At 37.1% G+C, this 22,565-nt stretch overlaps 1 pseudogene; it reads right to left on the reverse strand.

The window, feature by feature from the left end:
• Nucleotides 1–327: 327 nt before the first annotated feature.
• Nucleotides 328–8,254, reverse strand: LOC110588966 (annotated as a pseudogene).
• Nucleotides 8,255–22,565: the final 14,311 nt, after the last annotated feature.

Here is a 22,565-nt window from a genome sequence, read left to right on the forward strand (position 1 = left end):
CAAAGCTTTAAATAAGTAATTATTGATGTATCCTATATGCATTAAACTCAGAGTGAGCACAGTTGCTGAAAGGTTATGTCACTCATGAATTCATTAAACATTCATTAGCCTCACCTCAGGTATAGGTGTCCTTGTTTACATATTTTAGATTTGCATACACATGCCCTGAACAAGATTTTAAAAATGTTTATGACCCTATGACCACCTTAATTATGAATCCCCAGGTAGATATTTGTGAAATCCTTACCCAGTGTGGCTTTCCCCCCTCTACCAGGTTTTTAAGCAGTTCAGTATACAAGGTGACACTAAGATAAGACAAGTGAAGTTTCAGTGTGGGTGCTTCCATCTTCCTCCTGTGATTCCTGATCTCATGGCTGCCAAAGCCAGAAGAGACCTGGGGTAAAATGCTTGGTCATGGGGAAGGCTGTTATGGTTGGCCTGGCAGTTGGGGAAAGAAGGCTTCAAGTTTTCACAGTGAATGACATTCTCATTCTCTCATGTATGGTCTTAACCCACTGTTTGAGAATTGTGTTTCACAGAGAGACCCCCCCCCCCCAAGACCGAAAGATATTTAATTCTTTGATAAGGTTTTTGTGAATATTCGTGTGGAAATCCTCCATGTGATCCTGGGATAAGGCTGCACCACTGGAGGTGTGTAATCTGTCACCTGGCCTTTGGGCTTGGTGAAATCTTCACTAGTTTTTGTTAGTACCAGATATTTTCCAATAGGTCACCAAAATTCCAGCAGTGATGGGCAGAGATGGATGCACAGGGAGGAACCTTATAGATGATATCCAGTTCTTCAGTGGAAATCTGATCAATCTTATTTAACACATAGATACAAAGGATATAGATTCTGTTTCCTTCCACCATGTCAATAAGGTCATCTACTGTGGCATCACTATGCAGAGCCACGCCGGCATTACTAATTTTATATTCAGCCAGAATGCTCTTCACAATTTCAGCCTCCAGCTCACTTTGACGGCAAGTGACAGTGAGATTGATGACTCCCTTATCCTTCTTCTTAAAGCCAATGTTAGGGGGTTTGCTGTTCAAGTGAATGCTAAAGACTTTCAGCTTGTTTTCAATGATCTTCTCATGTCCCAATGGTTTCAGGACATCCAGAACAATCAGGATCAAGTTACACACTCAGGCCACTGCAATGACTTCCTTTACTTTTTCCATTCTTGGCACCTTCATTGATAACTGGGAGATCCAGAAGCTGGGTCTTGGCACCTTTGTATCTGATTACACCAGGAACTCTGGTGAGAGTAGTGAACTCAGGCTGTCATGTTGAAATACACCACTGCCAGGTTACTGAGCAGTGTTGACTTCTCTACAGATGGAAAATCCACAAACCCAGTATTTGAGCATCACCTGCTTGGCCACATCAAAATCTCCTAGCCCACTACCACCACCTTCTGGAGTAATGAGTTCTCTGCAAAGCTTAGAAAGGCAAGCCTTAATCAGGCTTATGTGGTGTGCAGTGGCCTTGTTTTTCTTGAGTCTGAGCCATCTCAGCTTCAATCTCTGTGCTCTTAGTTAAAGTGCCACTCCTGGTGGCAAATCCCAGGGGGTGCAGTGGTCTCTACACCGTCTTCTGTCACACACCTGATGCAGATTAGCCAGTTCCATCAGGTGCTAATGCAATGCACAGACGAGGTACTTTCTCCTTCTAGTGAGAGTTCCACCTGTGACGCTCACGGAGACACATGGTGTGGAGCATTCTCCTCCCCCCTCCCCCCAGCCAACTCCCCATTTTTTTTTAATTGTTTTTTGTTTTTTTTGTCATTTCTTTATTGGGGAAGGGGATGCATCATTCACTATGGAGCTTGGTCCTCGCCCCTATGTGCACACAGATTTGTATTGCTGAACTCTGCACACTGAATAAAACAAAGCAGAAAGATGAGTTTATTGCAAGGGTTTTGACCTGCAAACTGGGAAACTCAAGGCTGTGGGAGCTGTGAGTTCCCAGTTGCTCACATACTAAAGGGGTTTTAAAAAAAAATGTATTTATTTGAGAGAGCGAGAGAGCACGTGACTGGGGGGAGGGGTAGAGAAAGAGAGAGAGACTCCTGGAGGAGCAGGGAGGCGGTGTGGGCTCCATCCCAGGACCCTGAGGTCATGAGCTGAGGCGAAATCAAGAATTGGTCGCTTAACTGACTGAGCCACCCAGGCGCCCCCAGACTAACGGGTTTTAATAAGGCAAATGCAGAATATATTTGACTTTTTCAGCTGACTGCCTAGTGGTCTTCTTCCTTATTTGGATCAGGGTAGCCCAATCAGTGGAACAAGGAAGTCCCAAGATGACAAAACAGACTTGGTGTTTGGGGATTGGCTGGCGTCCTTCGCTGATTTTTGAGAAGATCTGTAAATTTCTGTAACTTAGGTAAGTTTGTTTTGTTTTTCTTTAATGGGACTGTACTGGCCAACTTCATCTTGTCCTTAATATATGTGACTCCACTTTTGTTTTAGTTCTACAGTATACACACGTGTGTATACACATCCGCAGGAGGCCAGAGCTCTGACGAGTTGAGGAGCTCTAGCTCTTTTGTAAATGAGGGTATTGGAAAGAGGCTGATTCTAACAGATGGGTGGCTGTACCCCTACCCTGGTGGGAAGCCAGCTCTGTCTGCATGACTGGATAAAGCACTGGGGGTTGGGTGGGAGTGGGGGTAACTAGGTGGTGAGAGGAGCTCAGGTGGACATAGCAGCCTCCATGCCTCCCACCCGCTCGTGGACTGGGTGGCCAGGTCTAGCCCTGCCCCTGACGTAGGTCACTGGGCTCTGTGGGGACTGGGCCTGAAGACTCCAAGGGCTCCATGGGACCACTCCTTGGGCTCTTCACCATGCCATACTTGTCAGAGTCCATGACTCTTCATCTTTCATAATTTATATTAATCAAATGTTTGGGGGAGAGGAATGAGAAATTGAATCATTTATTATAAATAATTAATAGCAACTTGGCAGAGTGATGTGAATTATACTGCTGTCCCTTTCACTCTTTCTCCTATAGGCTGTAGTGTATAGAAAGCAGACACTAAAGTGGTGATTTAGCAACTGCCACATTATGTGATTTGAGATATGTTGGAAAAAGGAAAGGTTACAGAATTTAAAGTAGGGAAACACTAACAATTTGGGTTTTTTAAAGAAGTTTTTATTCTAAAAATTGTGGGGTTTTAAATTTGTAGTTAATACTAGAAAAGAGTTTGAATTTTGTTATGAAAGGGACAGTTTATTCACATAAAGAAAAGGGTGTATTGATTAGTAGGAGTTACTATGTGGTGATTTAGAATAAATTTTGCCAAAAAAAAAAAAACCCTTAATTTCAGGATTTGGAAGGTTTTGGCTGGTATACCAGAAACAATGTAACTTAACTAATGTGTTCTTAACTAATCACTTAACAGTTTTTTAAGACATGCTTGAGGGCAAAATAGAGACATGCAGACAAGATGATTCTAAAGATGAGCAAACTTTTAGTTGTTACAAAAATGTAACTGAAGATTCCTACATAGCAGTTGCACAAATAATTGACACAATTCTGTTTGAAATTTAGTAATGGCTTAGAACACAGAGGCATACATAAAACTAATTAACATTCATCTAGCAGTGCTAAATTAATAGCTAATGTAATCTGGAGTAGAATCAGAATTCAGAAATATCTCTAAGAGTTGGAAATAATGGGCTCAATTTGATAAGAAAGTATATCAAATGTCTAGAATAGACAAATTCATAGAGACAGAAAGTAGATTAATGGTTACTAGGGCCTGGGGGAAGTGGGCAATGGAGGGTGATTACTAATGAATAGTTTCTATTTGGAGTGATGACATGTTCTGGAATTAGTTAAGGGTAATGGTTGCATAATTTTGTGAATATTCTAAAACCTACTAAATGTACACCTTAAAAGGGTGAATTTTATGGTAAGTGAATTATATCTCAATAAAAAGTTTAAAAAGACATTTATGGCTAATAAACTAGGAATAGAACAAAAACTTATGAAAAACAGAAGGAAACTGAACACAGTAAAGAGTTTTTATCTTGCACAGGTAACCAGGTAAGACTAGTTGCATTTAAAGTAACTTATGACTGAAAAAATGAATAAAAATAAAAGTAGTTATTATCTCCATTATTGTTTGGCATTGTTTTAGATATTCTAACCAGGACATATGTTTTAAATATTCTAACATGATATATATCATATTTAAATACTGGAAAAGAGAAGGCAATGCTATATTTAGTGCAGATGATTTGATTATCTGCAGAGAACACACAAAGGATTTAAAATGAAAACATTTATTTTTATTTTATTTTATTTAGGCATAGTTGACACACAATGTTACATTAGTTTCAGGGGTACAACATAGTGATTTGACAAGTCTGTACATTATGCTATGCTCACCAGAAGTGTAGCTACCATTTGTCACCTTGCAACACTATTACAATACCGTTGACTATATCCCTTATGTTGCAGCTTTCATCCCCAACACTTATTCGTTCAAAATGAAAACATTTAAATTTGAAATTGAAAGAATTCAAAAAGGTGGACGGATAGAAAAAGAATTGTTTTTTAAAAAAATCAACAGCTTTCCTATATGTTATAAACAAACCAGCATAACAGAATATCAAATGGAAAAGAGAGCTCATTCACAATAACTGTCTAAATAATAAAATACTCAGGAGTTAAATTCATAAGATATGTGCAAAGATGAAACCCTTATATGGGTCTCAGAGATGGATAATTGTAGGAAATTGATTGAAAACAATTTCAATCAGAAGTTGTTACAGAATTTTTGGTACAGAATTGGTACAGAATTTTTCTAGGTAGAGAAAATATTTTTTAGGTAGAGAATCCAAAACTTCTATCTGATTTATAAATGGCTTTAAGAAACAAGAAAGTTTACATAACCCTGTCCAGTAAGCAGCAGTGTCTATAATAGCTTAATAAGAATACATTGAGAAAGAGGTTGATAGATAAACAAGTGGCAATAGACAGATAAGTGGAAGCATATAGAAAATCAAAAACTCAGGAACTAGTATATTTAAGTATTTGGTTTGTGATAAAGGTGACATCTCAAATAGTAGAAAAAATGAATTGTTAAATGATTTCCAAGAAAATTATTTAGAAAAAAATAAATGTATTTTCTATTTCTTCTATACACCAAATTTCAGATTTATTTAAGAGTTTCTATAAAAATTAAATCTTAAAAAAGTATTGGAAGAAAATATAGGTTAATTTATATGTAATGTATGTCTTGAAGAAGGCCTCCAGCCATTATTAAGAAATGAATATTCTTTTGAATACAGGAAAATACAGGAACTTTACATAGGGTATAAAAGGCAAAAAAAAAAACCAAATTGGAAAAGCACTGCAATATATATGACAAGGTTTAATGTCCTCAATACAGAATACTCTCTAAAACACTTCAAAGAGAGAGATCAAAAGAAAAATGATCAAAGGCCAAGAAAAAGCAATTTCTAAGAATACAAATAACCAGTAGACATATAAAATGTTCAAATGTACTAGTAATTGAAGAAATTTGAATTTAAATAACAATAATATATTGGCTAATATTAAGAAGTCTGATAATACCCAGTTTTTAAGCTGGAGTTAGGAACAGACTTTTCCATTCATAGACTGGTGATCAGGGTCTAAATTGCCATCATGTTTCTGAATGACAATTTGCTAGTATCTATCAAAAGCCTTAGAAATGTGGGTAAATTTTGACCCAGTAATCACTGTTCTCAGAATATACCCTAGGGAAATCATCATGTAAATGCCCACAAATGACTATTTGAAAAATATTTCTGCAGGATTTTTTATAATGGGGGAAATTTTAAACAGTATCAAGTAGGTTGAATGAATTATGGCCATAGTAATTTCCCCAAATCATCATAAAAATATTTCCAGTCCCACATGCTTTTCCTTAACCTTGTCCCTCCCCTGTTTGCAGTTGGAGTCCTCCCCCTGGACCTGGGAGGACTTTGTGGCTTTCTCATTGAATAGAATATGCTGAAAGTGATGTTTAAAGGCAATATGACTTTCCATCTGGTTCTGTCTCTTAGAATTTTTCTCCCTCAAAACCCTGTTTGTTGTGTTTCCATGTTGTGAGGAAGCCCAGACTACATGGCAAGGTCACCTGTAGGGGTTCTAATAGAAAGTCAGAATCTAGTATTCATGTAAGTGATTGAGATTTCAGATAAAACTAGCCTCCAGCCTTTGAGCCACTATAGCTGATTCTAAGTAGAGCAGAGACAAGTCTGTTGAGTTCTTCCAAACCGTAGATTTGAGACCAAAAGAAAGACTGTTGTTTTAAGTCACTACATTTTGAAGTGGTTTCTTACATGGCCATAGTACCTTGAACATTGTTGTTATATCTAAAACCGGAATATTGTGAAGCCATTTCACACAAAAATATAGATGAATAAATATGTATCTTAAAAATTTAAAGACATTTACAAAGTTACAGCTTGGAAAATGTTCATAAGATCATAGAATATATATAATTACATATTGTATGTGTGCACAAAAAATGCACATAAATATCAAACAGCCAGCACATGTATGCATAGAAAAAGAGGTTGACAAAATATTTACCAAAATGGAAATGCTGGTTATCTTCAAATGTTTGGAATAAAGGGATGATTTATACTTAATTTTTATTCTTGCTCATTTTGCTTACTTGCTGTATTTTCTAATTTTTCTTAAAGTGGACATTGATCATTTGTTCAATAAGGATGAAACAAATTTGGACTTAAATTAATCAACTGATGAAATACAAAATATGGATGAACCTGGCTCAATAGCTGTTCTTAGAAAAAGACAGGAGTTTTAGTTGATTACAAGTTCAAAATCAGCCAAAAGTGCTCTGTAACTGCCGAAGTGTTAATGCAAAATTAGGTAGCAATTACAAAATTCAAGAGTCCAAAGCACTGGAGGCCATAGTCCTATTATATGACACACTGAACAGATTAGACTTTGAGGTATCAACAGTTTAAGAAGAACTGCAACTGCATTTCTTCCAGAAGGGAAGATGGTGATGGTGGTAAGGTCTGAAAGAGCGTTATGAGGCATAGTAGAAACATCAGGGAATCCTGTCGTGTTAGGAAAGAAAAAAAAAGGCTAACAGATACAGGTATGGAGAAGTAGGGTTAGACTTCATCTGGATAATTTTAGAAAGCAAGAATTAAACAATAAATGAAAACCTCAAAGAGATAGATTCAGCTCAGTTGAAGACAATACTTTCAGTTAAATTGAGATATTCAAAAATTAACCAAAGAACGTAGTGAATCCTCCTCTCCTCCAGGTTCCTGGATATCAGGATGTTTAGATGAGAACTCTGTACTTCATGAGGGGGTCTTCTGGGGTATCATTTAAAGTCCTGTTCCTGCCCAAATCTACAAGAGTCTCAGTCATAGGATCAGAGCCCCAACAATACACTCTCTGGGCAGGATTCTGTAAAGTCACTCCTTAGCATACCTTTTTCTAACAGAATGGCTTTCTGAATTCCCGATCTCTGCTAATTAGTACAGCTGAGCTAAGTTTGGTGGTGATTTTTCTCAGAATTAAGGACTCCTATTTCTGAAGATGATGTGTGTTTTTAATTAAGTCTCCTCATTAAAACTTTCTAGCTTTGATTGTCAGTGTCTGTCTCCATGCAGCACATAATAGATATTTGGCCATTTCTTATTTAATTTGATTAATGCAGAAAGCTCATCTTAGTCATTCAGCCCCACAAAGTGAATTTAAAGCTTTTGTTTCCCAGATAGGCTGAGTGTAGATCTGTTTCTTATGTACTTCTTTTAAGTGGGGTTCGTGACACACCTTAAAATTCTGGTTAGCTACAGAGAGAAGATTTTATCAAGTTGTTTGAAGAAAAAAGATATATATTTTTTCTCTATCAGCAATTATGAGAAAACAATTTAAGTGGAGCATTTGAAAGAAAAATAATTTTTTATTAAAAAAGGAAGAAGAAAATAAACTCTATGAGTTTTGTTAAGACCCATGCAATTTTCCTATCATGAGAATCCTCGCCCCTGGACCTGCCCTCTCACTCATGTTTAGCTAGCACTAATGGATTTCAGGAGGTCTGTATTTATAATAAAACACCACCGTACCTTACCTTGCTAAAGCATATGCACAGGTCTCTAAACACTTGATATTTGGACCAAATGGTCTGCCTCCATTACCTCCTTCCATAGCTCTCCTTTGGTCTTGCAAACAGGAGGTGATGATTGGGTTATGAAATAAGAGCATATTTCCAGAAAATACATGGTCCCCTTCTTTTGGCTTTCATCTAGATGCATTCAAATAACTGGACCCAGCATGTGGCATTGAAAGGGGGATTTTATGGTACTTACAAAATAATCAAATTTGATTTGTTAACTGTACCTAAAATGAACATAGGCAGTTCCTAATAATATAATTCAAACAAAATCTTCCATAATAATAATAGCAGAGAAACTCTGTGTATAAAATTCAGGAGAAGATAAAGTTATGTTATAGATATTTAAATATTCCATTTACTAGAAATGATGTCTCTTTGGAATACATCTAATAAAGCATTTTCTGAGGAAATTTAAAAAGACAAATCCCCATTTAGAAGATAAATAATATGCAAAAAGAAGAGATATATAAATGTATGATATAACTGTCTTTACTAATCATTTGGAAAGCCTTTTCAGCAAAAAATCCTAGTGTAGACTATGTGCAGATGATCTGTACTATTTACTATCAGTCAAGATACAGATCACTTTCTTTTTTTTTTTTTTTGAAGATTTTATTTATTTGTCAGAGAGAGAGTGAGCACAAGCAGGGGGAGCTGCAGAGGGGCGGCGGGAGAGGGAGAAGCAGGCTCCCCGTTGAGCAGGGAGCATGATGCGGGGCTTGATCCCAGGACCCTGGGACCATGACCTGAGCTGAAGGCAGACGCTTAACCGACTAAGCCACCCAGGTGCCCCCAGATCACTTTCAAATAAAATTAGTCCTAGGAATAATCCATATTTGGCTAACTTTTGCTTTACTAGTTGTAAAAATTCCTGAACTACTTGCCAAATTGGTGAAATGTCCTTTTCCTTGTGGGAAGATCCATATAATGGTATGTGGAAGAGGAGGACTTACACTGATTCTTCTCTGCCCTTTGGAAAAGGACCCACTCAATTGGACTTATCACTCAATTCCCACCGGTGAACTCTGTCCATTTGGTGGGCAGTCCTTGAATACTATGACTTTTCATTGATCAAGCACCAGAGAAATTTTATCTCATTGACAGATATGATTATATAGAAACAAAAACAAACAATCCTCCCCCTAAATAAAGGAAAAAACACCTCCATTTTAGCTTAATATTCTCTATGTGTAAAGGATTAGAAGATGTAGAGAGTAATAGATCATGAGGTTCCCTTCATTTCCCTCTGAGAGTGGTTGCATATTTACCTGAATTAGGCATTGATTGCCGGGTTTGGGAGCATCTCAAGTTTGAAAGTCAAATTCATAGTCATTACTAAACATATGTTGAGAAATCATGACCACGTTTTCAGATCTGATCACCTTCTCTGCCTTTGCTCTGCCCCTACTCTTCTTCTAGCTCAGCCTATAGGAGTGGTTGAATATATGGGTTTTGGGTTATGATTACCTGGTCCCATCCCAGCTCTATCACTTACCAGCATGTGAGATGGACAAGTTGCTTAACATTCTTATGTTCTGGATTTTTTATCTTTAAAGTAGGAATAGTACTCCTGCCTCATGATTTTGTGCAGATTAATAGACTAATGCTAGTAACAAGCTTAGTGAAAGGTCTTGTGGAGGCTATGGTGTAGGACTCAATGACTATAGCTATTATTGCTATTATCTTAACGGTGTTTGGTATACACAAAGGAAAGAAATAGCAAACTTGCTCTTTGCACTGATTCTGTTTTCCACTAGTGTATGTGTTATTGAGCAGGAATTTTCTTTTCTGTGTGCTCTGTGGTTGCTACTTTTCATTCTTATACATTTTAGCATTCTTTTCAGGAGAATAATGTACCCATCTTGAAGATTCAATACATATAAGTGGCATCTGCCAGCCATATCCCAAAGAAGCTAAATATAATTTACAGGAGCCAGGTGTCAGAAATCTGAGAAGTATACCACTACTATAGGAATTTCTTTACAGGCATACCTCAGAGATATTGCGGGTTTGGTTCCGGACCACCACAATAAAGTGAACATTGCAATAAAGTGAGTCAAATGAATTTTTTGGTTTCCCAGTAGGTATAAAAGTTACATTTATACTATACTGTAGTCTGTTAAGTGTGCACTAGCACTAGGTTTAAAAAACAATGTACATACCTTAATTAAAAACTACTTTATTGCTGAAAATTGCTAACCATCATCTTAGCTTTCAGCGAGTCATAATCTACTGACCACAGAGATCATCATAAAAATATAGTAATCATGAAAAAGTTTGAAATGTTGTGAGAATTATCAAAATGTATTACAGAGACATGAACCAAGCAAATGCTTGGAAAAATGGTTCCGGTAGTCTTGCTCAACACAGGGTCGTCACACACCTTCCATTTGTGAAAAATGGAATATCTGTCAAACACAGTAAAGACAAGCACAAGAAAATGACATATCCTTGTATTTAGTGACACAAAATTCTCTTTGTCTAGTAAAAGTATTTCAAAGAAAACAAAAGAATAATTTCTCTTCTTAGGAAATAATTTATACATTATGATTTCTTTAGGTTCCAAGAAAACACAAATGCTATTTGCAGCAAGATTAAATGATGAATCTAGGTTCATCTATAAACTTGATAGTATCAGTGATTCCTAAAACTGGTAGCTCATCAAGACCCTCTGGGAATTTTTTTTTTTTTTTTTAAGACTTCTGTAAAATCTGGATCCATTGGTTGCTGATCAGGTACAGGAGGAGGTGGGGATGTGGTTGAAGTATAGACTAGTGGCGAGAGGGCATGGGAGTACCAGACAAGGACTAAAGCTAAGAACATTTCAGATTATGGCACATCCTTCCTATTGCTCTGACACTCTGAATTTCATCCTGACTTCTTTGAATTCCCTTAGAAAGAAAATTTGGCAAAAAATTTAAAAAGGCAAAGCTATAAACAGTTAGTGGCGCAGTTGTGGTCATTAATTTTGCAACTGCCATCACCATGTCTCCCAAAGGGTAAGAATCCTTAGGCTGTGAATGTATTTTGCCCAAGAGGCCACATGAGAGACCAGGAGGCATAGGACCAAGAACTAGGCAGACATCTTCTATGTTTGACCACCGTACTCAGCGAATGTACCTGATGTAAGCATCTACTTTAAAGATATCAACTTAATTCTGAGAATGTGGATGTGTTAGGGAGGGTTTAAAGGATTATTCTAGCACAGAGGACCCATCTGTACACCCTCCAGACACTTAACTCTCTTTGGTGTTTTGAAGTCCTGATATCCTTCCAAAGGAGATGTCTTCATAATTCTAAGACTTCCTGAAGTCTCAGGGCAGTAGAATCGCCTTTGTTTTGTGGTACTTGGAAAGAAGCTGTACTTCCTTCAGTTCTCCTCATTTCAGTAAATGCAGCGTGAGCATACATCCCACTGTGCCTGGTGTTAGAGTGTGCAAAGTGGCCACAATACTTAGCAATAGCTCTCACCAAAAGGTGGAGTCTGGTTCCCCACTCCTTACGAGAACTGAGGATTGACTTTGTGCCCTTCTTTGACACACTGAATGTAGTAGAAATGATGAGTTGCAAGTCATGTGATTTATGAGCCTAGGCCTCGAGAGGTCTTGTAGCTTCAAATTTTGTTGCTTGTAAAACCCTGTTGCGACCCTGTGAGTGAGCCAGCCTGATCGATGATGAGAGACCAGAGGCACATTTTCTTCCAATATCCCTGGTTGACAACAACCAGACATATGAGTCCATAGTGATTCAAAGACCATCTTAGATTCTGTAGCCACCTTCAGACTGGCCTTCTCCAGTCTGCCTGTGAGCCCAGAGGAAATCCTCCAAACAGGATCAGACCACAAAATGCTTCTACCTAACTCACTCAGTTAAATAAATGTTGTTTAAATCCAATGAGTAGTATGTTATAGCAAAAGCCAGCTAATACACCTGGGACAGTCCTGGTGTAGACCGGTTGTCATACAGTAACCATCAGTAATGCCTCCTTTTATTCTCAAAACTATCTTTGTTTGAGTAAAAGTTATAAAGTCTGCTTAAGCAAGTAGTACCATCAACTACTTACTTGCCAGGCAAATTTTACACTGAAAAACATAAATTAGATAGTTTCTTTCTGGTTTAAACTCCTTAAGTGAATTCCAATGTTATTTAGAATAAAATGCAAACTCTTCCAGCCTCTATAAGGTTTTATATAATCTGTCCCCATTCCCACCTTTGTAGATTTCACTCATGCCATTCTCCCTCTGCTTCTACCGTCCAGTGCACAGGCCTCCTTTTTGCTCCACAAACAGCAGCAGTTCTTTCTTAAAACCTCAGGGACTATGGTTTTTTTTTTCTATTTCTAAGTTCTTCCTTCTGCTCTACACAAGCTGCTTCTTCTGATCCTTTAGTGCTGGGCTCATCCCTCCACTCAGAGAGGCCCAACCTGAGTCTTAAAAACAGCACACTCTTCATTTACATCATATAATTTATCACAAAATGTTATTTAAAAAAATAAGGTAGTCCACATGATACTATCAGCCTCTCCCAGTAACAAGTAAGTTCCTCGGGAGGATGGCATTCCAGCGTCTTTGAGGAACACCCAGCAGAGAGGAGCTAAATACATATTTGGTGAATAAATGCTATATGCTCATCTCTGAACTTAGAATGTTCGGATCCTGGATTGGCGGGTCTCCTCTTCTGTTTCGAGAGTGTTTTGTTTTGACTAAGTCACTTACTCTGGCGGCATTTGTTTCACCATCTTGAACATTAAAAAAAAATGGGATATTAAATGTGATAATGGAAGAATGCAAGGTCAGCTGGAAGGTGTTGGGAAATGTCAGCTCTTATTGTTCGCCTTTCTCTCTCCAAATGAGGTGATGCTTTTTATATCAGATATATACTTATTTAAAATGTGTTTTTGATAGGGATTAAGTGCTTTCCTTACAGTTCAGCATTGCCTATACTTCTTATCTCAAAAGTGAAAAAAGCACTGCCAATCCCATCCTATCCCCTTCTGCATCCGTGAATTATTATTTCTTTGGTGAGTCTGATTGAGCTGAAGGCAAAATGAGCAGTTGTGGCTCATCTTATTGTAAGTCTACTCTCATGTATTTCTTGTCCATCAGATTACAGCTTTTTTTAAAAAAAAACATTTTGAAACAGACAAGTAGATTCATTTTTTTTTGTTATAGGTGTTTTCCCCCTTTCAACTGAAATAATATCTTGAACTGATATCTCATCATCCCACCTCAGTGTAGTTTGAAAGTGATGAGACTTGCTCCTGATTTGATGTTGAATGATTGTAAAACTGGAATTATGGGGATCAAAAAGCTGGTGCTGTTTTCAAAGAAATACTGAATATCAGTAGTTGTAGATAGAGCACAATGCAGCTTTCTATTAATAAAGTGACTAGTGAACAGTTATATATTACAGTGAGAATACATTTCACAAGGGCCTTTTAAAATGAATATGTAAAATAATTCAAAAAAAAGGAAACAAACTATATTTTTGTAATATATTTTTCCCAAAAGCATATTCATAACACTTATAAAATACATATTTTTTTGTGTGTTTATAAATTACCCTAAATATTCTGTTCAAACGGGACTGACCATGGGCAAGACTGTGGTATTGACAGTTTGGGCCTTGGCTTTTCTCCTTTCAGTTGGTATTCCTTGCCAAGTGGAGCATAAGTAACACACATTCAGGATAGGTAATATTTTTCCTCTTTTTTTTTTTTAACAGGAAGTGTAACAATATGTACATAACAAACTTTTCAGAAAGTACAAATGTGTTTATAGTAAAATATCAACCCTCCTCTCACTATAGATTCTTCATTCCCCCTGGAAGTAACCTCTGCTGAGTTTCTTTTTATGTATCTGTTCTGTGCATATGCATATATATTTTATATACATGTAAATGATATTTATCTTAAGTATTATGAAGAATCTCTTGTCCCCCAGGTGGTTCTCTCCTTTGGAAACTGTCTTAACCTTTGTTGATCTCAGATGCCTCATCTATATAATTAACCCAACTTCAGAGAGTTAATTTGGGATTAACTGGTTATTCTTCATGAAGCCCCTGGAAGAGTTCTGGCACAAGGGAGCCATTCTGCGTTAGCTGGTATTATATTCACATTTTGCCCAAGATCTTGCATCACTGATTGACATAATTACATCTTAATAAGGGTATTTAAATTTTGAATCCAAACGATTTCATCTCAAAAAAAAAAAAAGTTCCATGGTACAGACTATAAGAAGCTTCACACATAGACAAATTCTTACCAAATTCAAAAGAGGATTAAAAATCGTTTAAGCATGAGCTTAGAATATGCAGTTTATTTACTACAGAGCAAAGTTTACCTTTCTTTAGATGCCTTTGTTTTAATGCTAAATGTCGGAGGAAGATGAAGTAATATAGATAAGGACTTTCTTTGTCTTTACTCGTTTGTTCATTTATTCATTTAAAAATATATGTCCTGTATACTTACTCTGTATCTACACAAACCTAGGTGACTCAAAGGCAAATAAAATAATCACAGTCCCTATTACTGTGGGGTTTCCAGGGTGGTGGGGATGAAGTTTATCAGTGAAATAATTATGTATATAATATTAGTAACAAAATGTGAAATACAAGATGTATTTGTGTGTGGGGGTATAACCTAGTCCTGTATAGGGTGTGAAGGAGGCCCTTTCGGTGGAATTTTGAAGGAAAAAGGTTTTGATCTAATAATTATTTCAAGCCAGTTTCAGTTTGTCATTCAATTCTGAAGGCAACTGAGAGTTATTTTCTGTTATTGAAAGGATTATAAAATATAACTCTCATATACTTCCCTAAAACATATTGTTAGATGATATATTCCAACAGGCTCTCTTTCTCATTCTCTCTTTTTCTTGACAAAGCCCTTCTTCTTCCTGTCCATATAGAAATCTGCAAATTCAATGTGGAATACTTAAACAAATTTCTATTAACTTTACCCGATTTCTTATGAATTAGAATTTGTGTTAGTTTATGCCACTGTGCTTTTAGTTTTAGTGTGTATTATTAATAATTATTTTAATTTTATTGGGCTTCTAGTATTTCTATGAAAATAAAAACAATGATTATAGTCCTCATACCATAATTTATTTGCTCTTTCTCCTATTGTTACTTATTTTGATATTATAAATGTAAACTCTTTCTGTTAGACAATATGCTGCAATGAATAAATGTGTGCATCTATATAATTTTTCACCTGTGCAAATGTATCTGAAAAATGTTATATGTGGGATAGTTGTATCAGAGGTTTCTGTAATTGTTAGTTACTGCCAAATTTTTTTTTAAAGATTTTATTTATTTGAGAGAGAGAGTCTGAGAGGGGGGAGGGTCAGAGGGAGAAGCAGACTCCCCGCCGAGCAGGGAGCCCAATGCGGGACTCAATCCCGGGACTCCAGGATCATGACCTGAGCCGAAGGCAGTCGCTTAACCAACTGAGCCACCCAGGCGCCCAGTTTTCCTAATTTTAGATATTATTCAGTATTGTAGGATACTCTAATACAGTATGCGATTTATAAATAATACATAATATTGCCTTGTAACAAAATTCACACTATAAACCCTATTTATATTAGCACATGGATAGGATGCAATATAGGATGGTGGAAAAAAAATACCTCTGTGGGCGTCAGGATGCTCATGTCAGAAGTGTAGAGATGCTGTTCTGTCATTAACTTGATCTGTGGCTTAGATGATGCATCTGAGCCTTTGCTTGCTTGTTTATTTATTTATTTATTTTAAAGATTTTATTTATTTTTTTGACAGAGAAAGACACAGCGAGAGAGGGAACAAAAGCAGGGGGAGTGGGAGAGGGAGAAGCAGGCTCCCCGCAGAGCAGGGAGCCCGATGCGGGACTCGATCCAGGGACTCCAGGGTCATGACCTGAGCCGAAGGCAGTCGCTTAACTGACTGAGCCACCCAGGTGCCCCAGTTATTACCAAATTTTTGTTCATAGTAATTGCACTAATATATATTCCAATCAGCAATGTGTGAAGATGCCTGTTTTCCCATCATCTTACTAATGGAGTGTTTTCTCAAACTTTCCAGTCTTTACAAATATGATAAGATAAAGTGGCATCTCAAAGTAGTTTAATTATATTTTTCATTATAGATGATTTTGAGCATCTGTTTATGTGTTTAAAAGTTACTTGCATTTCCTTTTCATGACCTTCGCCTATTTTTCATTTTTTAAATTTATTTTTAGTCACTAATATATTCTAGTAAGAGTAGATCTTTGTCTGTGATAAAATTACAAATATTTTTCCCGGGTTGCCTTTTGGGTTTATTTATGGTATTTCTTGACTTGTAGAATGTTTGTTTGTTTGTTTTTTTAATGTAGTGAAAGTTTTCTTTGAGAACTCTGGATTCTGAGGGATGGTTAGAACATCCTTTCCTATTCCAGGTTTATATGTGAAGTTTATATATGAAACTCCGTAGCTTCCTCCACTACTTTTATAGTTTCTTCTTCTTTTTTTTTTACAGTTAAATTTTTGCTTATAATTATTACTTACGAAATATGTCAGAAAAGAATCCACCCTAATTTTACTCCAGACTTCTGGAGGAGCAGAAATTGGAGTCCAAGTTCTATGAAGTAAATTGGGCTCTGGTAGATGCCTGTAGCTTTGAAGAAAGACCCAGAGGATACAACCCCAGAGTGAGGGTGAAGTGTATATAAAGAGGCCTTCAAAGAGACTGAAGTTAGCTCTGAAACATTTCCATTTCTGGGAGTGGATGAAGATAATCCCATGTTCATAGTGCCCCCAGCAGAAACAAAAAATAAATCACTTCTGGAAGAAGCTGATGTCATTTTAGGCCCCAACTGAAATTATTTATACAATCAATTTTGCAAATACAATGTCTGGAACAAAATTAAAAATCTCCAAGATATCAAGGCACATGAAGAGAAAAGACTGATTTGAAAGAAACCCAAAGAAACACGCAATAAAAAAGACTCATCAAAGACCCTGAAATAACAAGTTTATTGGGCTAAAGGAGATAAAATATGAACTTAAACATTTGGCAGAGAATTGGGGCGCCTGGGTGCCTCAGTCTGTTGAGCATCCAACTCTTGATTTCAGCTCAGGTCGTGATCTCAGGGTCATGAGATGGAGCCCTGCGTTGGGCTCCATGCTCAGCGAGGAGTCTGCTTCTCTCCCTCTTCCTTTCCCTCTGCCCCTCCCCCCCCAACCACGGGTGCTCTCTTTCTCTCTCAAAATAAATAAATAAAATCTTTAAAAAAATTGGAGAGAATTGGACACTATACAAAATTGAAATTTTAAGACTAACAAATATAATAACCAAATTTATAAATAAATGGTAAAGATTTAACAGCATATTAGGTACAGATGAAGACAGCATTTGACTGAAATAAGAGAGTGTAAGGTACATAAGTGGGGCATTCTAATGTAAATAAGATTATTGAGAGAAAGAGAAAAGAGGGAATATAATATTAAGAAAAATGTAAGAAAATGTTAAGTGTCTAGCTGACAAAAAAAAGATGAAAGCAGCGATGATCACAGGCATGTGACTCTTCGCTAGAAAATTATGTGATCTGAAAGATATTGAAATAGAAACTTCAAAATGCCAACAAGTGTCCTTTATTGAGAGAAAAATTTCATTGAGAATGAAAATGAAGTAAATAAATTTTGAATGAACAATAACTGCACGTTTGCCATCAGTAACCTGGCCCCCAAAAAATGCTAAAAGGGTTTTATTCAGGCAAAGGAAAACCTTTTTCTGATGGAAACTCAAAAATGCATGAGGAAATAAAGAGCAACGGAAATAGAAACTATATGGTCAAACCCCTTTAATCTCCATTTTTACTTTAGCCAAAGTTCTATAATAGATGATTTCAGTCTGACTGACTTTTTTTTTTCATGATTTCTCCAGCAATTTCCAAAGTAGATCCTCAAGGAAGTTCATGGAAACAATAACTTGACCAGGATATTGCTCAGTGTTGATCATTCTGGGTCACTTTTACTAGGTGACCCTGTGCTTTTCTAGTATGTGTATTCAGCAAACAGTCTTTGGAATTGCATACTTAAATATTATAGGTTTTTTCTTTCCATGTTTTGCTTTGGAGGCTCCAGTTATGTACATATTGGCTCATTTTGCTTGTCTTCTGTACTTATTACATCTAATTCTCCTCAACTTTAACTCCCTTCTTTATGTTGGATACTTACATTTGTACTCTTTATGTCACTATATTTTCACCAGTTTCTCTTCTCCTTTGTATTTCTTCAAAATCTGTCATTTCTTGATTGTTTCTATTCCTTCTACTTCTTTCCCAAGTTCTAACAGCTCGCACATTAGTTTCCCTGCTGTGTCACCATCTTGCCCTGAGTTCTTATATTTCTCCTTGGGTGACTTCCTTCACAAAAGAGATGGCTTCATTAAGTTTTTTTTTTTTTAATTGTGACAAAATAACTGGTACCATTTTCATCTTGTTTATGGTGAATATTCTTTGTCTATTGGTAGGTTTTGCTGCTATGTCTCACACGTTTTATAGTATCCTCTAAATACTTGATTAAATATACCTACAATCCCTCCCTGATTTCTGGCGATTTTGTTGGCTTATTCTTATTTTACATGCTGTCCAAAACTCCAATATTTGTCCTGAGTCAAAACTTCACTATGTGAAATTCTGTGTAGGCTTTATTTGAATTTATCATTTCCTCTCCCGTATTTATGGGGTTCGCATTGTGTGTCAGGCTTTGCACTAAGCTCTGGGGATAGAACAGTGAACGGTAAAGGCAGGTTTTCTGTTTTCATAGGGCTTATAAGGTTAGTAGAGGAAAAAAATTAAATAAGCAGATTCAATACGGTGCATGCTAAGTACTGTAAGAGAAGAAATATAGGATACTATGGAAACACATTTTGATAACATTAAACGTTTTTATTCTTCTAATGTGTCTTGCATAAGTCCTGTATTTTGGGGAGAGTCAAAGATTCTCCCGTAAGTGTTTAACATTTGAAAAGAGTCATGAAATGATTCCTAGAGGAAGGAAGATTTAAACTGAGATTCATATCTGACTCAGAGTGGTCTAAGCTAGTCTCCCTGTTCATAATAATATATAGAGATCAGAGAAAGAGCAAAAGAACATAACACGGCAGATGAAGGAATTTCATTGCTTTGTTTTCATTTTATGAATCTATCAATAGAGGAAATCTCTGAAACTCCTCATTTTAGAAACACAATTTGGATTTTATTTATTTATAAAGATTATTTATTTATTTGAGAGAGATAGAAAGAGAGAGAGGGAGCAGGGAGAGGGGCAGATAGAAAGGGAGAGGCAGAGAAACTCAAGCAGACTTTGCACTGAGCAAGGAGCCTCACATGGAGTTGATCCCCTGACTCTGAGATCATGACCTGAGCAGAAACCAAGAGTCCCACGCTTAACTGACTGAACCTCCCAGGCGCCCCAACAATTTGGATTTTAAATAGGATTTACTAGCCCCCTGTAGGACTGTCTTCAGAAATAGGAAAAACTGAGAAGGGCATTAAAAAAAATTATTCCCTCTCTCTGTGAGAAACCTTAGATTAAAGAGTTAATACTCAGAGATAGCAGATTTCGAGTAAAATATAATCCTTTGGCTGATGTTCCAATGAGGATTTGGAATATTCTTTCTTTGGAAAATCCTTGTTGGTTAATGTCGCTGCTGTTATTCTTAGTAACTATCCCATTGTGAATCATTTCCCAAGATCCTTCTACTCTTTGTCTTTCTAGCACCTTCCCCCAGCCGGACTTTGAAGTTTAAAATACAGGTATTCCGGGTGCCTGGGTGGCTCAGTCATTAAGCATCTGCCTTTGGCTTGGGTCATGATCTCAGGATCCCGGGATCGAGCCCCGCATCGGGCTCCCTGCTCTGCAGGAAGCCTGCTTCTCCCTCTCCCACTCCCCCTGCTCGTGTTCCCTCTCTCGCTGTGTCTCCCTCTCTCAAATAAATAAATAAATAAATACCTAAAAAAAAAAATACAGGTATTCCCTGCGCTTCCAAAGTTTGTATTACACCACTTTGCTTTTATGAAAGACCTACATCAGTACCTGTTTTTGCTACCCAATGGAAATCCGAAGAGGACTTTTGCTTTTGCGGGAAAAAGCGAAAATGGCGTTCACCGTTTGTTTTGCAGTGAGCAGTTAGTTATAGAGGCCGCGTGCACCCCAGCAGCAAGAGTGGCGCCACCCAGCGCCTTTCCCAGGAACTACACACAGCGTCTCAGCATCAAGCTGCTATGGCTTTGAACCACGTCGGTGAACCTCTGTGTTTACCTCAATTTATTTTCTTCATCTGTTAGCAAGATGTATCCAAGGTATCAACAAAACCTATAAGAAGTTATTTTGTGGGCCTGGGAATGCTTAAGATTTTTTCCATATACAGTTGATCCTTGAATAACACGGGGGCTAGGGGTACTGAGCCCCATGCAGGCGAAAATTTGCATGTAAGGGTTGACTTCCCCAAAACTTAAATAATAGGCGGCTATTGACGGATAGCCTTGCTGATAACGTACTTTTTGTATGTTGTATGTATTATATCCTGTCTTCTCACAATAAAGTGAGCTTGAGAAAAAATGTTAAGAAAATCATAATAGAAAATATATTTACACTACTGTACTATATTTATTGAAAAGCAAAATCTGCCTACAAGTGGCCGTGCACAGTTCAAATCCTTGTTCAAAGGTCAACTGTAAATTAATGATAGTTGCTTCCTCACATTAGGGCCACTTCAGTTTACAAAAGATTTCATAGGAACCTACCTTCAGATAGCGGGGGGGCCCCTATATCTAATGTGATCTAGACTACTGTGAAGCAGCTTTGGGGAGTCTTCAGGATTCTCCCTTTGAAAGCGATATTTTAGGCCTTATCTGTGGATTCCTGCAGCTTCATGACAGACTGCTCTTGACCTTTTTTTTTCTTTAACAGTTATCACCTCCATAAGACTATATGAATTTTTCCAATATTTCTACTCTGCACAGCAGAATTCTATAAGGAATAACAGCATTTTTTGTCCAAGAGCTGTCAGCTAATTGCAACTATAATAGTATCCATATGGCAAATTTCCAGCCTGTCAGCTGTGATAGAGCATCCAGGCTGGCTTGCTGGATCCTTCCGTTTGTTTTTGTGTTTAGAGAAAGCACACAAACATTAACTAACCTAGCCTACTGATGTCACAAATGTCAAAGTCTTGTTACAATTAAATCCTCTGAGTATTTCCTTTTATGTATGAAAATGAAAACATATTTGGGCAATTGTAAATGCATGTTTTCTATTTTTAGGATGGAAACTACAGCTTGTTTACTTAATTGATTTGGCAAGGAAAAAAAACTGTTAGGAGAAAAACAGAACAACTAATCTCTGGTCTCTTCTCAATTTATCCTGTGTTTCCAAATAGAAGCATTTGGTCCTTTTTGTGAGGACACATACCCAGCGAGACTAGAAATTTGCAAATTATAATGAACTGCAAGTAATAGTGTGAATTCTTCTTAGAGTGAAGTCAGAGTAAGAGAATAATCTGACAAATACGAGTTAAGCTGTTTTTTAAAACTGTGATTCTGTAAAAAAAAAAAAAAATGTGTGGGTGAACAATGGAAACCTAAAGAAGGTAATATTTTATTCCCAGAAATGTAAGTTCCAAATCTCTCTGCGGTCAAAATGGGAAAATGAAGAGATACAAGGGGTCCAATTAACTTTACTCTTTTGATATTGCTAAGTTCGCTTTCTGGTTTTGAGCCTGGTAGGTGTTAAAGTTATTTCTCTCTTAGGTTCCTATGATATAGGGACATAATGTTCTCTGACTAGCTCCTACCCTTCCTCCTACTTGTCCCCAGTTTTCTGGAAGTCTACTTTATCTAGGTTTTACTGTTTATGTTACATAGTGTGGTGCTAAAGGAACTCTGGAACTTGACTACCTGAGTTCAAATCCTGGTTCTACCACTTACTGTTGTGTAACTTTAGGCAGGTTACTTAATATTTTTTGCTTCAGTATCCTCATCTGAAAGTGGGATGATAATAAATAGAACTAACTTCATAGAGTTGCTAAGAGGAAATTGTATTTATCTACCATCCATCCATCCATCCATCCATCCATCCATCCATCCATACCACAGATGGATGTAATATTCATTACCATTATCATCATTTTCCCTGTGAGAAAATGTTTGTCTACTGACCCACAGGGAAGGCTCATGCCTTTTACCATGGACAACCTCTGAAGACTTAAATGATGCCCTCCCTACATGCAGCAAGTTCTTCATTGCTAATTTTGCACCTTTGGCACAGTTATCTGGTGTCTCCGCCTTTTAGACTTTCTAGTCAACTGTGTCCCCATCCAACCTCAGGAGACACATATTGTTAGGATTGTTATATCTATCAGGTGAATTAATCTTTT

Source organism: Neomonachus schauinslandi, chromosome 12 (genome assembly GCF_002201575.2).
Source record: "Neomonachus schauinslandi chromosome 12, ASM220157v2, whole genome shotgun sequence".
Taxonomy (NCBI): Eukaryota; Metazoa; Chordata; class Mammalia; order Carnivora; family Phocidae; genus Neomonachus; species Neomonachus schauinslandi.